We start from the raw sequence: 15453 nt of genomic DNA, 5'->3' as shown, positions 1-15453 counted from the left end.
CCTAAGCCAATAAAGTGAGATGAGCGCCGCAACCCCAGAGTCGTCCGCGACTAGACCTAATGGTCAGGGGCCCGTTCACCTTTACCTAGATACACCAGGGAATCTTTTGAACATGGGACCTCTTGCAGGATTGGCCACTGAGGTATTGCATGATTGCCCTCTGGTGCTTTTCCTGTGCTTTTTCCTGTCTTTTCTCAGCAGCGGGGGGGGGGGGGGAGGCAACAGAAAACAGGCAGTACAATCTTTCCACATGAGTATAGCTTTAGCACTACATCCCCATCTTCTCAAAAAGGCATTGTTTTGATATATGCAATGATATACGTATCAAGATGTTGAACCAGTAAACATACTCCTGTATTACCTTTCCTGTAGGTGCATTTTGGGAATACTTCCATTGATCTTTTACTTTATACTTTCCCACCTACATAGCTCAGTTGGTTAGAGCATGGTGCTGATAACACTGAGGTTGCAGGTTCGATCTTTGTATGGAACAGCCGCATATTCCTGCATTGCATGGGGTTGGACTAGACGATCCTCAAGGTCCTTTCCAACTCTACAATTCTATGATTATATGATCTTTTAATATTCCAGAGGTAGCCAACATGGTAACTTCCATATTATGATGGACTATCATTCTCATCATCCCTGACCATTGGCCATGCTGGCTGAGACTGAAGGTGTTTTACTGCAAATTTTAAAGCATGATTTAAAAAAACCTCCACTGCCTTTCTTGTATTTCCAGTTGGCACCTTTTTACCACCATTTTAAATAAGGTTTCTAGTGTTATTTTTTGGTCTACTATTTAATGTTGAAGGTAAGCACTGAAACTTGAGTGGTGTTTTAGTGCAAATTAAAAAAAAACTGTTTTGCAAGCAGGTTTTAAAATGGTATCCTCAGGTGAAATGTCCCTCCCCAGCACCAGCAGTCATGTCCACCAGTGTGAATGAAATGTAGCAGAGGAAACTACAACAAAACCACAATACCACTCGAAGTGTGGAACATCAGCTGCAATTCTATTCACAGGAGAAGGGCAAAGACTGGACAGGGCTTGGAGCTGCCCGTATGAATTCACTCTAAGGTTTAAGTGGCATGCAGACTTGCAGAAAATAACCACTGATTATCTCTAGGTCATCCCATGCCAACAGAACTTGTGTTTGAAGAACATGGGCAGTGACTTATAAAAGATGAAAAGCTTCATATTACATCCATAATGTGCACAACAGAAATTAATGCAAACAGCCATAACATGATGTTTTTTTTATAGTGCTTGGTCCTGTCAAGTTTTATTTATTTAGCCTTTGATCTTCTGTTTTAATTTAATTAAATGGGGTGGAATAATATATCAGTGTCATGGTGCGACAATTTCATCAACAGCTGCTAATGATTCATTTCGTACATTGCCACACACACATATATCATACTGGATTAGGTTGGCCCTTAGCATTGAGACAATTATTTCTCATTAGTGGTCACCAGCAAGATTTCCCATGGCTTTTAGGTGACTATAATTTTCAAATTTAACAAACCTCTTGATTCCCCTTCCTTTTCTTGTAAAACACACACACACACACACACCAAACCATGACTGTTACAGCAACAAAGAAAGAGGATGGTTAGGCCTGGTAAGCCTTTAAACTGAAGAAGGGAAGTTGAGGATGTACACTTGAATGGGTCCCACAATCTAAATGACACCTATTCTCACTCTGCAGCTGTGTCGATCACATCTGTGCTACACATCTGCTGTACAGATGTGTGGAATCAGCATAAGGGTACTGTCTACATCCACTGCCAGTAAGTGCTATTTTGGCTTGCATTTTGCCTGTGTGAGCATTCCATTTTAGCAGCTGGGCTGTCTGAAATGATTTTGCTGCCCCAGGTGAGATTAATCACCTATAGGCACCTTGGTCTATGCAAGGGGAGGCAAAGGCAAATTATGCTTCCCTGTACAGCAGTTAGGGTATCGGACCAGGACCTGGGAGAGGGGAGGAGAGTTCCCACTTGACCATGAAGGAAGCTCACTGGGCGACCGTGGGGTCAGTCATTGCCTCTCAGTCTAATCTTCCCCACAGAGTTGTGGCGATTAAATGAGGAAGGGGAGACCCAACCATGTAGGCCACTTTAAGATCCTGGAGAAAAAAGGTGGAATATAAAAATTGCTGCTGTTGTTGTTGCCCTTTGCAAGGGAACTCTAAGGGACACCTACAGCACCAGGATTTTTAGATCAGTAGGGATGCATTAAGAGAGAAACTGTCCTCTCCCTTTATATGATTTTTCTCCAGTTACAGGCCCCTTCCCCTACTCTCTACAAACAAATGGGACCTTTTGCTCCATTCATTTGTGGAATGAAGAAAGAGGGAATTGACTGCAGGCTGAAAAACAGGTATCTGGTGTGTATGTGTTTAAATTCCTCCTTGAAGGATTTCCTGAGTAGCCTGGAGCCCTGAAGTTCTACTCCCTGGGCAGCCATCTGTCCTGACTATAGGGATTGTGTAGAACTATAATAATCATGATATTATTTGGAGGCCCTTTCTGAGGTTTAATGGTCCTGAGTGCCATGATAAAATGTTTGTATTTTGGCCTGCACTTGGCTTCTTTAAAATCTCCTTCAGCTCAGAATGCGGTATTCCATCGTCATAAAATCAGGGAAGAAATAGCCAAGGCCCCTTTCGGAGGAAAATTGAGTAGCACAGGTAGCCAAGTCAGCATGAGAAGCAAGCTTCCTTTGCCAGATGGGTGGGGTATAATAATAATAATAATAATAATAATAATAATAATAATAATAATATAGTGTAAAGACAAGGCTGAATGGAGAGAGGTGGGGAGCCCTATGCCTAGGACTGCAGGAATTTGGATGGAACTGCCTTTGCACACTTTCAGACATGAACATATGGCAACCTACCTTAGAAGGGTGTTGTGGTACAAGCACGCACACAGAAAACTAAATAATAAAAGACAATTTAAGACTGCCTCAGAATGATGATGCATAATGTGTGTCATTAGCGATGAGGCTAGTCAGTGTGTGTCACTCACTATCCAGGATTGGACAAATTACAGGCTCCCATTATATGCAGGGTTGCATGGAACTGAGGTCTCTCACATAGAGTTCATGTATATGCCAGCAAACCCGAGCCTCTGGACTTCACTTCAGACTGTAGGTCCATTTGCATGATGGAACATTCTTCTGTTTAAAAACAAACAAACCTCTACACACCCAAAATACATAGCCATAGGTGATGACAATTCTGTGTGGTGATCTTTTACACCACCGGTGCTATATCATCTTGATGATGCGGCTGTTTTAAAGGAGAGAAGCACACAGCGGCTTAATCTGATGGATATGCTCTAAAGAAACTGAGATATAAAGTCTTGTTTTTAAAAGCAGGAAGTCCCGTGGGTTTCCATGGGGCTTACTCTCAGGTAAATGTGTACGGAACTGCAACCTAAAACCCACTTTGTTGACCACGCCCTCAAAAGTTAGCCACCCCAGAAATGCACTCTGCAGATGCTCAGAGAGCCCCTCCTTAAATCTTCCTTTGCTGTTCCTGGCATTCAGAACAAGAACTGTGGAACCTTGGCAAGCCAAAGCTCACAGGAAACGAAAGATTGTCTAGTCTCCCTCCATTGCTTAACAAAGAGCAGCAACATGAGCACGCCATTGCCAACTGCCTTCGCACTACACACCCCACAACCTTTCGCTGCAGCTCACAGCACCTTCAGTAAAGATAATCCCTAGCCAGCAATAAAACTGCGCGTCCCGGAAAGCCATGCTAGGCAGGAATGCAGCATTCTGATTGGCTGCTCTGACGTCACACTCCAACCCGATAAAGCATTGTGCAGCAGTGTATTTCGGCCGTTCCTTTTTCTTCCCTCCCCCTCCAACCCCCGTTCCGCTTTTGCTCCATAGCCTTATGAATGGGTGCGTTTGTTCCTTAAAAATAAAATAAAATAATCCAGCGTGCTGAATAAATAACTACCCGTCACAATGTCCCCCTCTCTCGCCTAGGCATCTCCCATTAACAATTTAGCCCTTCTGAAATTATGCCACGTAATGAATTAGGCTTTAAAAGAATTGGTTGACGCTTTCACGTTGCCAGGTCTAAATTATCTCCTGCTGGCTGATGTATAGGCATTAAATTGTAACTCTGATTTGAAAAGAAATCAGAGAACAGTTATAGTAATTTATTAATGTATATTTTCACTGTTAGACATGCTGTTCTCTCTCTCTCTCTCTCTCTCTCTCTCTCTCTCGTGTGTATGTGTGTGTTCGTTCTACCCTACCATTCTAAAACAGGAGTGGTTCTTACTTTATGTGATGAAATAACTGGATTCTGGCCATCTTTAACACAAGTTGGGAAGACCAGAAACTTTGCACATTTATACAGTACCAGGAATAAAAGGAGTCGTGGGCGCGATCCAAGAATATGTAATCCTGAGGAACAACTTCCTATACAATTCCAAATATTGTTGGTCTGCTGGAGATTTTTTATTCACATTCACTTTGAGGGTTACCCGCTTCAACAGATAAGAATCTTGGAGGAAACGTTATATTTTTTTGAAATCGGGGGTATTTCACCAACAAGCATTTCAAAGCGCCCTCCCCAAAGGCTGATTATTACACTTCATATATGTGTGTTTGCGTCACACGAAGAGCTATTCTATTCTATAAGCTGTATGCGAGATACTATGACTGCATTCTATTCAAAACAAGGACAGTCTGAATATTTGTTATATTTATCGGTCGCTTCATGCAAGGAGCCTCTTCTAAGCGACGTACAATAATGCAAAGCAAACATGGAAACTTCAAGTCTAACTGAAATCTAGTTAAATAAAAAAATTCCTTCAGTAGCACCTTAAAGACCAACTAAGTTTATATTTTGGTATGAGCTTTCGTGTGCATGCACACTTCTTCAGATACACACTTCTTCAGATACACACTTCTTCAGTGTGTATCTGAAGAAGTGTGCATGCACACGAAAGCTCATACCAAAATATAAACTTAGTTGGTCTTTAAGGTGCTACTGAAGGAATTTTTTTATTTTGCTTCGACTCAGACCAACACGGCTACCTACCTGTAACTGAAATCTAGTTGACTTCAGTAAAGAGATGTTGCACCCTACTAGGCAAAATTATGCTTATAAACTGCTGGGATCTCTTTGTTTAACAAAGCTGCCCCTAATCTGGAGGATTTCTCTCATTCTTCTTCTAAATATTAATTTGTAGACGGAAAAGGTAAACCTGCATAAATGACAGGCGCAAATCATCTAAAAAGGAAAGCATTGGTTTGTCTTTATCTTTACTTTGGAACGTAATCTAGCAATTGAATTAAATGGGGGGACTCCCTCCCACATCCATAGGTGGGATCGGGACGGCAAGGTTTGCACATATACAGTCACTCGGATGTCAAGTATAACTAATTTCCAGGTAATTTCCAGGTAGGTATCCCACTATCGCAGCCTAAATTATTGGCGAAGGGTCGAAATGAACGAAAAATGTATACTATTCATGGAATGATGCGTTGGTCACAACGGGGAAAAACAAGAAACATGCACATTTCTTTCTTCACTGTAGCCTTTATTACGATAAATTGCTAATAGTTGCACTGTTACACACACACACACAGTGATCCCTTAAACCAACAAACATATTTATTGTGGCATAAGCTTTTTGTGCGCTACAGCCCATTATCAGAAGCATGGAGGGTTTTCTTGATTCGCTCTGTGGGCAGACATACAGGTATGCATGCATACATAGGGATAAAGAAAGCACTGGGAAACAGGGAGGCAAATTTTCCAGAAGCGTTCTGTCTCATCAAAAACAATGAAGCGTCTTCATAGCGGATTTATTATGGCATTGGATTTCCTGAACTGCAGTCTATTTTATCAGGTGCATGAAGTGATTACCTTGAGTTGCAGGTATATGTGGTGTGTGTGTGTGCGTACACTCAGACATCACACACGGTTGGAAAGGGAAAAAAGCGATGCGGACCGTCTGTGAGATATTATCTATGTATGAAAACCTCAAATCTGTGCAAGGGAACCGCAGTGATAGTTTCCAACAGCAGTAATTGACGATAACATAAACCTTCGTAGTTTTGCTATGCGATCAGGATGTTTACCTTTATTATTTCTGTCTTAATTCTATAATCATCTCCGTACAATTCCCCTAAATAACCAGAAAATTTAATTTGACATTTAATTTTAATAACAGTAACTTTGAATAAAAGAGGAGAGAGAAGGCGCACCAAAGCACCGGGACATATTGCAAACTACTTCCCCTTATTTCTGCCTTTTAGTTTTTGTTCCCGGAAAATAATCCGGTGATAATTAGGGGCGGCTGTGTGTGTGTGTGTGTCATCTTCGTGATCACGAAGTTTTTACCTTATAATGCACCGAATGCAAATGTAAATGGAGAAAATTTTTTAAAGGTTTCCGTAGGAATTCTAGAAATACTTAGCCAAAATATTGCCTGTCCCCAACAGTCTCTAGCCTATTCCTCCCACCGACGACTTCTTAAAAGTCTTCGTGAGGCTTAGATTCCTACCGTAGGTAAAACTTCATAGTAAAATACTGGCAAGTTTTTAAAGACTTTCCTGCCATAAAAAACAACAGACAAACCGAATTCATAATATATGAAGGCCAGCTTCCAAACATATTAATTGAGAATGTTGTATCTTCCGACCAGGAGGACTTACTTTCACTCAATATAAGGATCAGAGTGTAAATAAGACTCTTTTTAAAAAAGAAGAAGTAGTTTATAGATTGTTAAGCAACTGAAGATTTCGAAATTAATTTTACTTAAAGATAAAAGTGAAGACCATCCTCCCAGGTTTTGTGTTTTTACGTGAAAGAAATGTTTCTGTTTTGCTACACATTTTTATGTTGTTTTCAAAGGCTGAATCCCAAGCTGTGCCGATTTTTAGCTATTCCTAATTCCGAGTATAAAAATTGCAGCAATCGCATAAAAATGAAGGGAATGTCTGTATATGAAAGCATAGAAAGGGCCCACGGCTGTCCAAACTCAGCTATTCCATACTCTAAAGGCTGCACAGTCTTAAATGTATATTATATTTATTTGCTTGTAATCAAGAAGGCTAGAAGCATGAGTTTTGATTCTGATCTGAAATCTGATTTTTTTAAATCCTAGTGCTCCTGTTATGAGTAGGGCGTAAAGGAGATACAGTATTTGCTGGCAGAATGTCATTTCGCGCTGCTTCTCTGAAGGGAGGAATCTTATTATTTCTAATAAGAAGGTTATTCCCCCCCCCCCAAAAAAAAGTGGCAATCCCCTTCTCTTACTCTTAAGGTGCCCGGGCTATTTCGATTGCCTCTGATGATAATAATAATAATAATAATAATAATAATAATAATAATAATAATACCATTTATACTGTATATTTCACAGTTTGAACAGCGATTCACGTATATTACCTCGGCAACCAATGAACACTTCTGAAAACAAGACCAACAAATAACAACAGTAAGTTAATTTATTAATCTTAAAAGTGTATCCTTAAGTGAAGTAATGGTAGAAGAAAATCCGAATGAGCATACAGCTTGAAAAGGGTGCTGTCCGTGTTTACAACCACTGCAGAGAAAACTATAAGGGGCGGGGGGCGGAGGAGATAAAGATTGAGACTTCTGCATTGTCCATATTCGTATTCGGATCACGCCTGCCTGCAGTTGGTGGCGTGGAAATGGAGCGAGAATGTTAATCAACTGCAAACTCTTGGGGAAATCCGCGGGAATCGCCCTTTATTTTTATGCTATGCTTGAAACTAAGTAGGCACGTTTTTCTTTCTCATCCCCCACCCGCACAAAATCCTCACCAGAAGAAAAGAATTCCTTTCCCCCTTTGAGCCAATGGACGTCAATTGCACTCCCTCACCCTAAGCATCTCTTTTAGTTCATTAAAATAAAGCCTAATTGCAAGCAGCAAGGGCCCTTTCGGTCTTCTGGGACTAGCTATCAACTGACTGGCGCAATCTTCGAGGGAGTTGCGCTGCCAGAGCTAGCTTCATCCGCTCCATCACTTCAACAACGAGGGTTGCTCAGGAGAACTTCCTGGAGGCTTCGGGCCCTCCCGTTGCTCAGCTGTGATGCAACCGGTTAGCAAATCCCCAAACTGCCTGTCGTTGCCAATTTAGCCGAGGACCATAGCTGCCAAGTTTTCCCTTTTCTCGCGAGGAAGCCTATTCAGCATAAGGGAAAATCCCTTTAAAAAGGGATAACTTGGCAGCTATGCCGAGGACAGCTGGGTCGAAATGATGCACTCACCACTCCGCAGAGGGGGTTGGGTGGGGGTGGGGAAAGAACATTCGGAAGACAATCCTGCAACACGTTGCCAAATGTAACAAACTTACACCATACCTAACGATCCCGGTGTCCGGAGCCAGACGAGAACAGCATTGCAGCCCAAAGACAGAGAACCGTTCCTCTCGTTACTCCTTGTTCTAATTCCAAAATCTCCCCAAAGCCCTCGCTCTATCAATCGTACATCTTTTTTAAAATAAAATAAATTTTGGCTAAAGGGGGGGGAGTTAAGAAATACCATGGATTTCTTCATTGAAAAGGCCTGGGTGGGGATGGGAGAGGACACACGCTCACACCTTCTCCCTTCCTACCTCACCTCCCCCTCCCCCACCCCGGTGAATCACTAAAGTTTAATGCTATCCTCTCCAAATACTTGTGGGGGTCAAAGAATGTTTACAACCAGGAGCTCAAGTTCAATAGCAAAACACTTTGCCGACCAAACAGGGCCCCTCCCCCTTCCCACCATTGTGGTGTGCCTCATGAACTTGAACAAAAGAAGAAAGGAAGAGAGGGAGGGAGGGAGAATGAAGGAGAGATAAGGCAGTTGACTGGAGTCTAACTGATGTTGAAATGTTTGGCTTTCCCATGGCCACAGGTACATGATAGGCAGCAGAGGGCCTTGTGGAGCGGGGAACTCAGGCCAGAGAGAGATTTGGAAAGGGAGACCACGCATAGGCGTTTGTATGTGGATGTTAGAGGTTTATAGACTTTTATGGGGAGGGGTTGGGGGGGAAGGCTGGTAAAGTGGAGTGTTGGGCATTGTATGGAGAAAGTGGAGAGAGTGGGTTTCCTTGCCTCCCGCTCTCATCTAATAAAGCTGAATGGCCAAGAATTAGGAGGACATTCAATAAAAGGAAGTCCTTCCTCATCCAAAGTCAACTGGATCAAATTTTCAAAATATGTGATGGCCACCAATGTAGACTGCTTTATTTTCCTTCCTTCCTTCCTTGATTTTTTTTTTGGGGGGGGGGACCTCAAAGCAGTCTACAAAAACATACAACAACCAAACTTTAAGGATGTGTGTATGTCAGGGTGTGAGAAGACAAATTCACCAAGAGCAGTGCAACACTGTACACCTCTACCCAGAAATCAGAACATAAGACGACACTGCTGGATCATGCCAGTGGTCCATCTAAGCCAGCATCCTGTTCTCACAAGGACCAACAAGATGCCCATCAGAAGCCTGCAAGCAGGACCTGAGCACAAGAGCACTCTTCTCTCCTGTAGTTGCCAGCAATTCAGAAGCAAACTGCCTCCAATCGTGGGGGCATAGCCATCAATGAATGGGTCTTGCTCCAAGGTAAGTGGGTTGAGGATTTCAGCCTAAAGTTATCTGTCAATGGCTGCTAGTCATGGTGGCCATGTGCTCCCTTGGAGACTTTGAATGATCAAGTCCTAAGGAACAACCATAGGAAGAGGGCCCTGGGCCCTCCCAGTGGGCTTACCTAGAAGCATTTGGTTGACTGTTGTGCAAACAGGTTGCTGGATTAGATAAGGTATTTGATCTAACCCAACAGGACTCTTTTTATGCAGGCTCTGAAAGAAGGAAGGAAAGACGGAAATATATCAAATAGATTGGATTAGGTAGCTGGGGATTGCAAAATAAAGGTCCACGGGTGAGAAGGAAAGAGACTAACTTGTTATGAAGAGAGGGGAAATACACACATTCGAAAAGATTAGAAGAAAGGTAGCTGTTATGGACAAATACCAGGTCGCAATTATGATGATGATAATGGATTATGGATGGGTGGGTGGATGAAAGCTAGTGTAGTGTAATGACTGGAGTGATGAACTATGGCCTAGAAGACCAGGGTTTGAATCCCCACTCAGCTGTGAAGCTCACCTGGTGACCTTGGGCCAGTCACCATTTCTCAGCCTAACCTACCTCACAGGGTTGTTGTGAGTATGAAATGAGCCGCAGGAGAAACATGTACACCACCCTGGACTGCTTGGAAGAAAAGGTGGTATATAAATGTAATAAAAGAAAATGGAAAGAATGAAGGAAGACAGCCAGTGGCCCAAAATATGTTCCCTTTCTTTGCCGTTTCCCCTCGAAAACAGGCAGGCGCAGAAATCCTACTTCCTCGCCTACACAAAGTTCATGAATAAAAAGTTAGACACGCTCCTGTTTTTTCTGCCTATAGAATTGAGGGTGTCAGACACGGATATAAATGCAAACACGAGACGATACAATATAAATACCTGGGGATATAAATGCAAACACGAGACGATACAATATAAATACCTGGGGCCTTTCCCTGCGATATGGAAAGTCTCAGGAAGATGCACACCATAATTGTCTCCATAGGGAAACTCTCCTGGGGTGCAGTCCTATTCCTTTTGAAGTACTGTATATAGAAAGCCCCCCCCTCCAAAATAGAGCATGGATTGAAGTGTGTGTGTTTGGGCAGGGAAAGAAGTCCAAGATCATTTGGGGTAGTGATACTAGTACTTCTAGCATCACCTGATGGTTCTGAACAGGACACTTTTCGAAATTAAAGGAAAAAGAGAATGAATTGCTATGGAAATACCCAGCACCTGTCCCCATCCTAAGCACACGGACTTAGGCGTAAATACCTTTGCTTTCAGCGGAACTTACTTGAAAGTTATGTATACAGCTCATAGCTCTTATTCCTCTGTTCATCTGTTACAGCAGCTCTTAATGTGTAAAAGTTACTATTTAAATGACCTATGGTTAATATTATCCTCTTTTATATCATTATTTATATTTCACTCTTCTTCTGGAGAGAAAAAAAAGTCTGGGCAGCACGGGATTTTTGTCCTTATTTTATCCTGCCAACAACCCTAGAAAATGGATTAGGCTGAGAGATGTGGATCAGTCCAAAGTCATCCAGTGAGCTTATAGCTAAACAAAGAACTGACCCATGAATCACAGGTCCAAACAAAAATCTAAGTCACGCGTCTGTTTTGCTCAACTTTTGTTTAATTAAACCTGTGTTTGCTGTCCATATTTCCTTGAATTGTAGAGAGGAGTCCAGCCCTACTTTTTTAAAAAAACAAACAAACCCACAGCTAATTGTTTTGATAGGAATAATCTATTCCTAACACTTTCTCGTCATCAGAACGAAACCCCCCTACAGAGGGAAGGAGCTCCGTTTGAATGAATGGAGTCTCCTTGCAAGTCAAGATTTTGTGGATTGGTTTGGAGAAGAATTCTCCTGGCCCAAGAAGAGAAGAGAAGTTGACCCCTGATCCAAGAATCGCTGGGGATCAATGGGATCTCGCTGACTTTAACGCTGCAGTCTTATTGCACCTTTACCTTAGAGTAAGCCTCACTGAACACAAAGGGATAATTCCGAGTAAAAATGCACAGGATTGTACTTCACCTCCAGACTTTCTTCCCCCTCCCTCCCGGTGTGTTCGTACACACACTCTCACACGTGTAGAAATCTATGTCTAATCCATGAATCTCAGTGGGCACCCGTCTCTTTCCTCCCTCTCCCCCAACAACCCGCTTTCCCATCCTCCACCCAGTCTGTTTCCCAGAACTGAGTGATAGATGTCTCTCTCCTCCGGAAACGGCTGGAAGGCGGTTTTTGCCATTGAACTTGACAACAAAAACCCGATCTCTCTCCCCCCCCCTCCCCCTTGTTTACTAGGCCCTGGGAGGTTTTCGTAAAGCCTCATTCACAGGGTCAAAAACGTGGAAGTTGAGGGAGGAGGGTTAAAAAGAAAGAGAGCGATAAATAGCTAAATTGGAGGGGGGGGGAGGGAAGACCTTTTAGACACCGTTAGACGGTTGGGGAATATAGATACAGAATATAACGAGCTGAAATATAACCGGGAGGGAGAGGGTCCAGGCATTCTCCCCACCATACTTTTAAAAAAAATCCTTGGAAAATTCTTGATTGTGACGTGTTCGTTTCCTTCCAGGATGTTTAACAAGAATTTCATGCGTGCTTCATCCACCACTGGGTAAGATCTTAATGCTTCTCAGCCAAACTTCCCCCTGACCATCTCCAAATTTCTGCAGCATTGGGAAGGTCCTCTCCCCCTGCTTCTCAGATGAAAATAAAATAAAAGAGGAATGAAGAACAGATGCATTTTCAAAACCCATGTATTCCACAAGTTGGGAAGCTAAAAGCATATAATCAAGGGGTGTGCAGTTTATGGGAAGAAGGAATGTGAAAACCTTTGCTATCTGGAACAGGGAGAAAACCTGATCCATCTCCAGGTGCTCCCCAGTGGTTCGATTACAAGTCAGTAGGGTTGCACGAGAGTAGTGTGTTATTAATTGTGGCCTCCTGTATGTATTGCCAAGTTATGTCATAGCAAGTGATGATTCTAAGACATCTTCTAGGAAGGAGGAATGCAAGCGAGAGAACAAGAATTAATCTTTTGTTTGTGTCTAGGCAGAGACAGTGTAATAAACAAGCTATTGATCCACAGAAGCCTCAGAGGGGTTTGCGCTGGAAGGTGATCCATGTCGCTGTTAGCTGCTTTAGATAGAAGTAGTCCTCGTAGATAATCATGCAGCTTCTTTTTGTATGCATTGGGCAATAAAGAAATCTTGCTAAAAGAAACAACCCCAAACACCAACACACTGTTTCTGGAGGTCCCTGGCTCTCTAGTTGTTTTAACTCTATGCAACCCACTTTCTGCATGCTGCGCTGCACCCAGACTTCCCACAGACCCTTTGCTGTGTGCTGTTCTGAAATGCACAACAGGTTTTTTTGGGACTGAGGCATAGACTATGGGCGCCATCGAAGCAAAGGGTTTTAATTGCCTGAGTCTAACTAAGGATTTTTATTCGAAAGCAAGTCCCATGAAATACAGTGGGATTTACTCCACAATACTGTAAAAGTGCTTAGGATTGCAGGCTTAACCACAAAGGCATTTGTTTTTGATGTTCGGTCGGTGGTATTTTAGTGGGGGTGGGGACTTGCCATACTGTCGCCGCTTATCTGGGAGTAAGCCCCGTTTAACTCAGTGGGACCTACTTCCAAGATAGGAGGGGGCTGCTCGTGTTGCATTCGGAGAAGGAAAGAAAGACGACCTGTGTCAGGCAGACCGTGACATCATTTCTATTGGAATGAATGGGACTTAAAAGGCACCACTTTGAGCAGGGTTTGCCTGGGAAGCCCAGCGCGCTTGTGTGAGGGAAGGAGCATTTCTTTGTATTTCGGAACACAGCAAACATTGCAGGCAAATTTAAACCCTTTTAAGTGCCATCGATTTCAGTGCTGTGGCAATAAACACGCCAGTGAGAGTCCGAGAGATTTTAAAGTGCTGCTTTGAGCCCCATATTCTTACTTTTAAAGGCCTGTTTTAAGGCTATGAAGGCAGGCTGTAAAATACACCCAAGAAAATGTAGGCACAGGCACACAGACACACGCACACAAACCCCATGATATCCCCTCCACTTTTTTCTTTTTCTTTTTTTGCCGTGTGCCTCTTCTCCTCATCATTTGATTCAAATACAGAACAGAGAGCAAGGATTGATCTTCTAGATAGCACGTTTGGTCTCCCATACGTCTTAAGTTCCAGACTCCAAACAAAAGGCAACGTCTCCATTCAGACTTTCGCGGAGACGAAGCTTCCTAGAGAAACTGAATCAGAACTAAAAGGGATTAAGGGAACCTTGTCCACAGCTCCATTAAATGAGTAGGGAAGGAGAACTAGAGCAAAACTGGTACAGAATTTTAGACTGTGGTCTGTATCAGAAGGGGGAAGTGTTTGAGGGTTATTCATTTGAGGATCATTCGTTTTGGGTCAATAATATGTACGATACACAGAATATTCCCCCCCCATCATTTAATATAGGTGCTTCTTAATCTAATGTAACCAAATAATAATATGACACACCTACGTTTTATTCCATTTTCGCTTGAGCTAGAATGAGAAAACTTGACGCCTGTGTACACTTACTAGTAGAAACTACAACCCCTGGGGTTTAATCCCCCCCCCAAAGGAAGTAGATTTCAAAAATTTAAGGTTTCTGCAACTTGTTTAATTTTCTCACAGGAGGAGGCTTTTCACTCCCAAAGACTATCGTTTTCCAAGACTTTAGACTTGCTAAAGATTGTACATGCAACACCCGCATTTGAAGATGTTTTCCTAAAGACCGTTTACCCGGATTTGCAGGCAGGTGGGATTCGGTTTCACAGAGTAAAGCATTCCAATAGGAGCTTTTTAATAAATAAAAACTGGGCTACCCAATTTCCCAAAATTGGAATTTTTACATTTGATTAGCACCAAATCCCCCATGGGGAGCGGTGAGGGCTGGAATATCAATAGTCAAAATTATATCTTGGGCACAAAATAAAGGGTTCAGTTCAAGGATCCTACATACCGTATAACCTGATCCCCAAGTAGGAGATATTGATTTTTCAATAACATAACGGTAAATAAATAGTAGCAGTAGACAATCCCAGAAAAAAACAGCAGTATTGGAAGGTGAGGAGATGAATTGGAAATATAGTTTGGAGCGCATGTGTTAGTTTGTAAAGTCCCAAGTTAAAAAAAATATGAATAGATATTTATTCAAAATTTCACACAGCTATGGATTCAGTGTGTGCGTCCTTGGGCCCGTCATTTACCTAGAAGCCTCAGCCTTGCCATCTCTGGAATGGGGAGAGTACAGGACTGCCTTAAAGAGAGCGCTATAATTCACAGTGTACGGATTAAAGAGACAGGGCATGCAAACACCTCGGAGGAAAGCGTTACCTAAGCATGGCAATCCTAGTTTGCGAGGGGCACAGATGATGTGGTTATTCAAGATTCACACATGCACTCTCTTCTGTATATTCCTGGCATTCCAAGGAGGTCCCGTGTCTAGGTCGTGAAAATTCCGGTGACAATTCGATCCCCTTTTTAACGCATTTGTTTAGGTGGGGTTTTCTGGGATGTGTGTGAAGTTTTGTGTAGCCAATTGGCCCAGCCTTAATAATAATAATAATAATAATAATAATAATAATAATAATAATAATAATAAATCACACACTGCACCAATTTCTTCTTTTGCCTCGCCTCTTGTCCCATCTGCTACCTGATTTTGGAAATAAGAAAAGATCTTATCCCACACAACACACGCCCACAAAATTGCGCAGGAGCGCGTGCTTAAGGGAGTGCAGAAGAGTGAAGCCAAGGAAAAGGCTATATACTGTATAATCCATAACATTAC

Source organism: Zootoca vivipara, chromosome 13, assembly GCF_963506605.1.
Source record: "Zootoca vivipara chromosome 13, rZooViv1.1, whole genome shotgun sequence".
NCBI classification, from domain to species: Eukaryota; Metazoa; Chordata; class Lepidosauria; order Squamata; family Lacertidae; genus Zootoca; species Zootoca vivipara.
Note: the sequence above shows the minus strand (reverse complement) of the source record.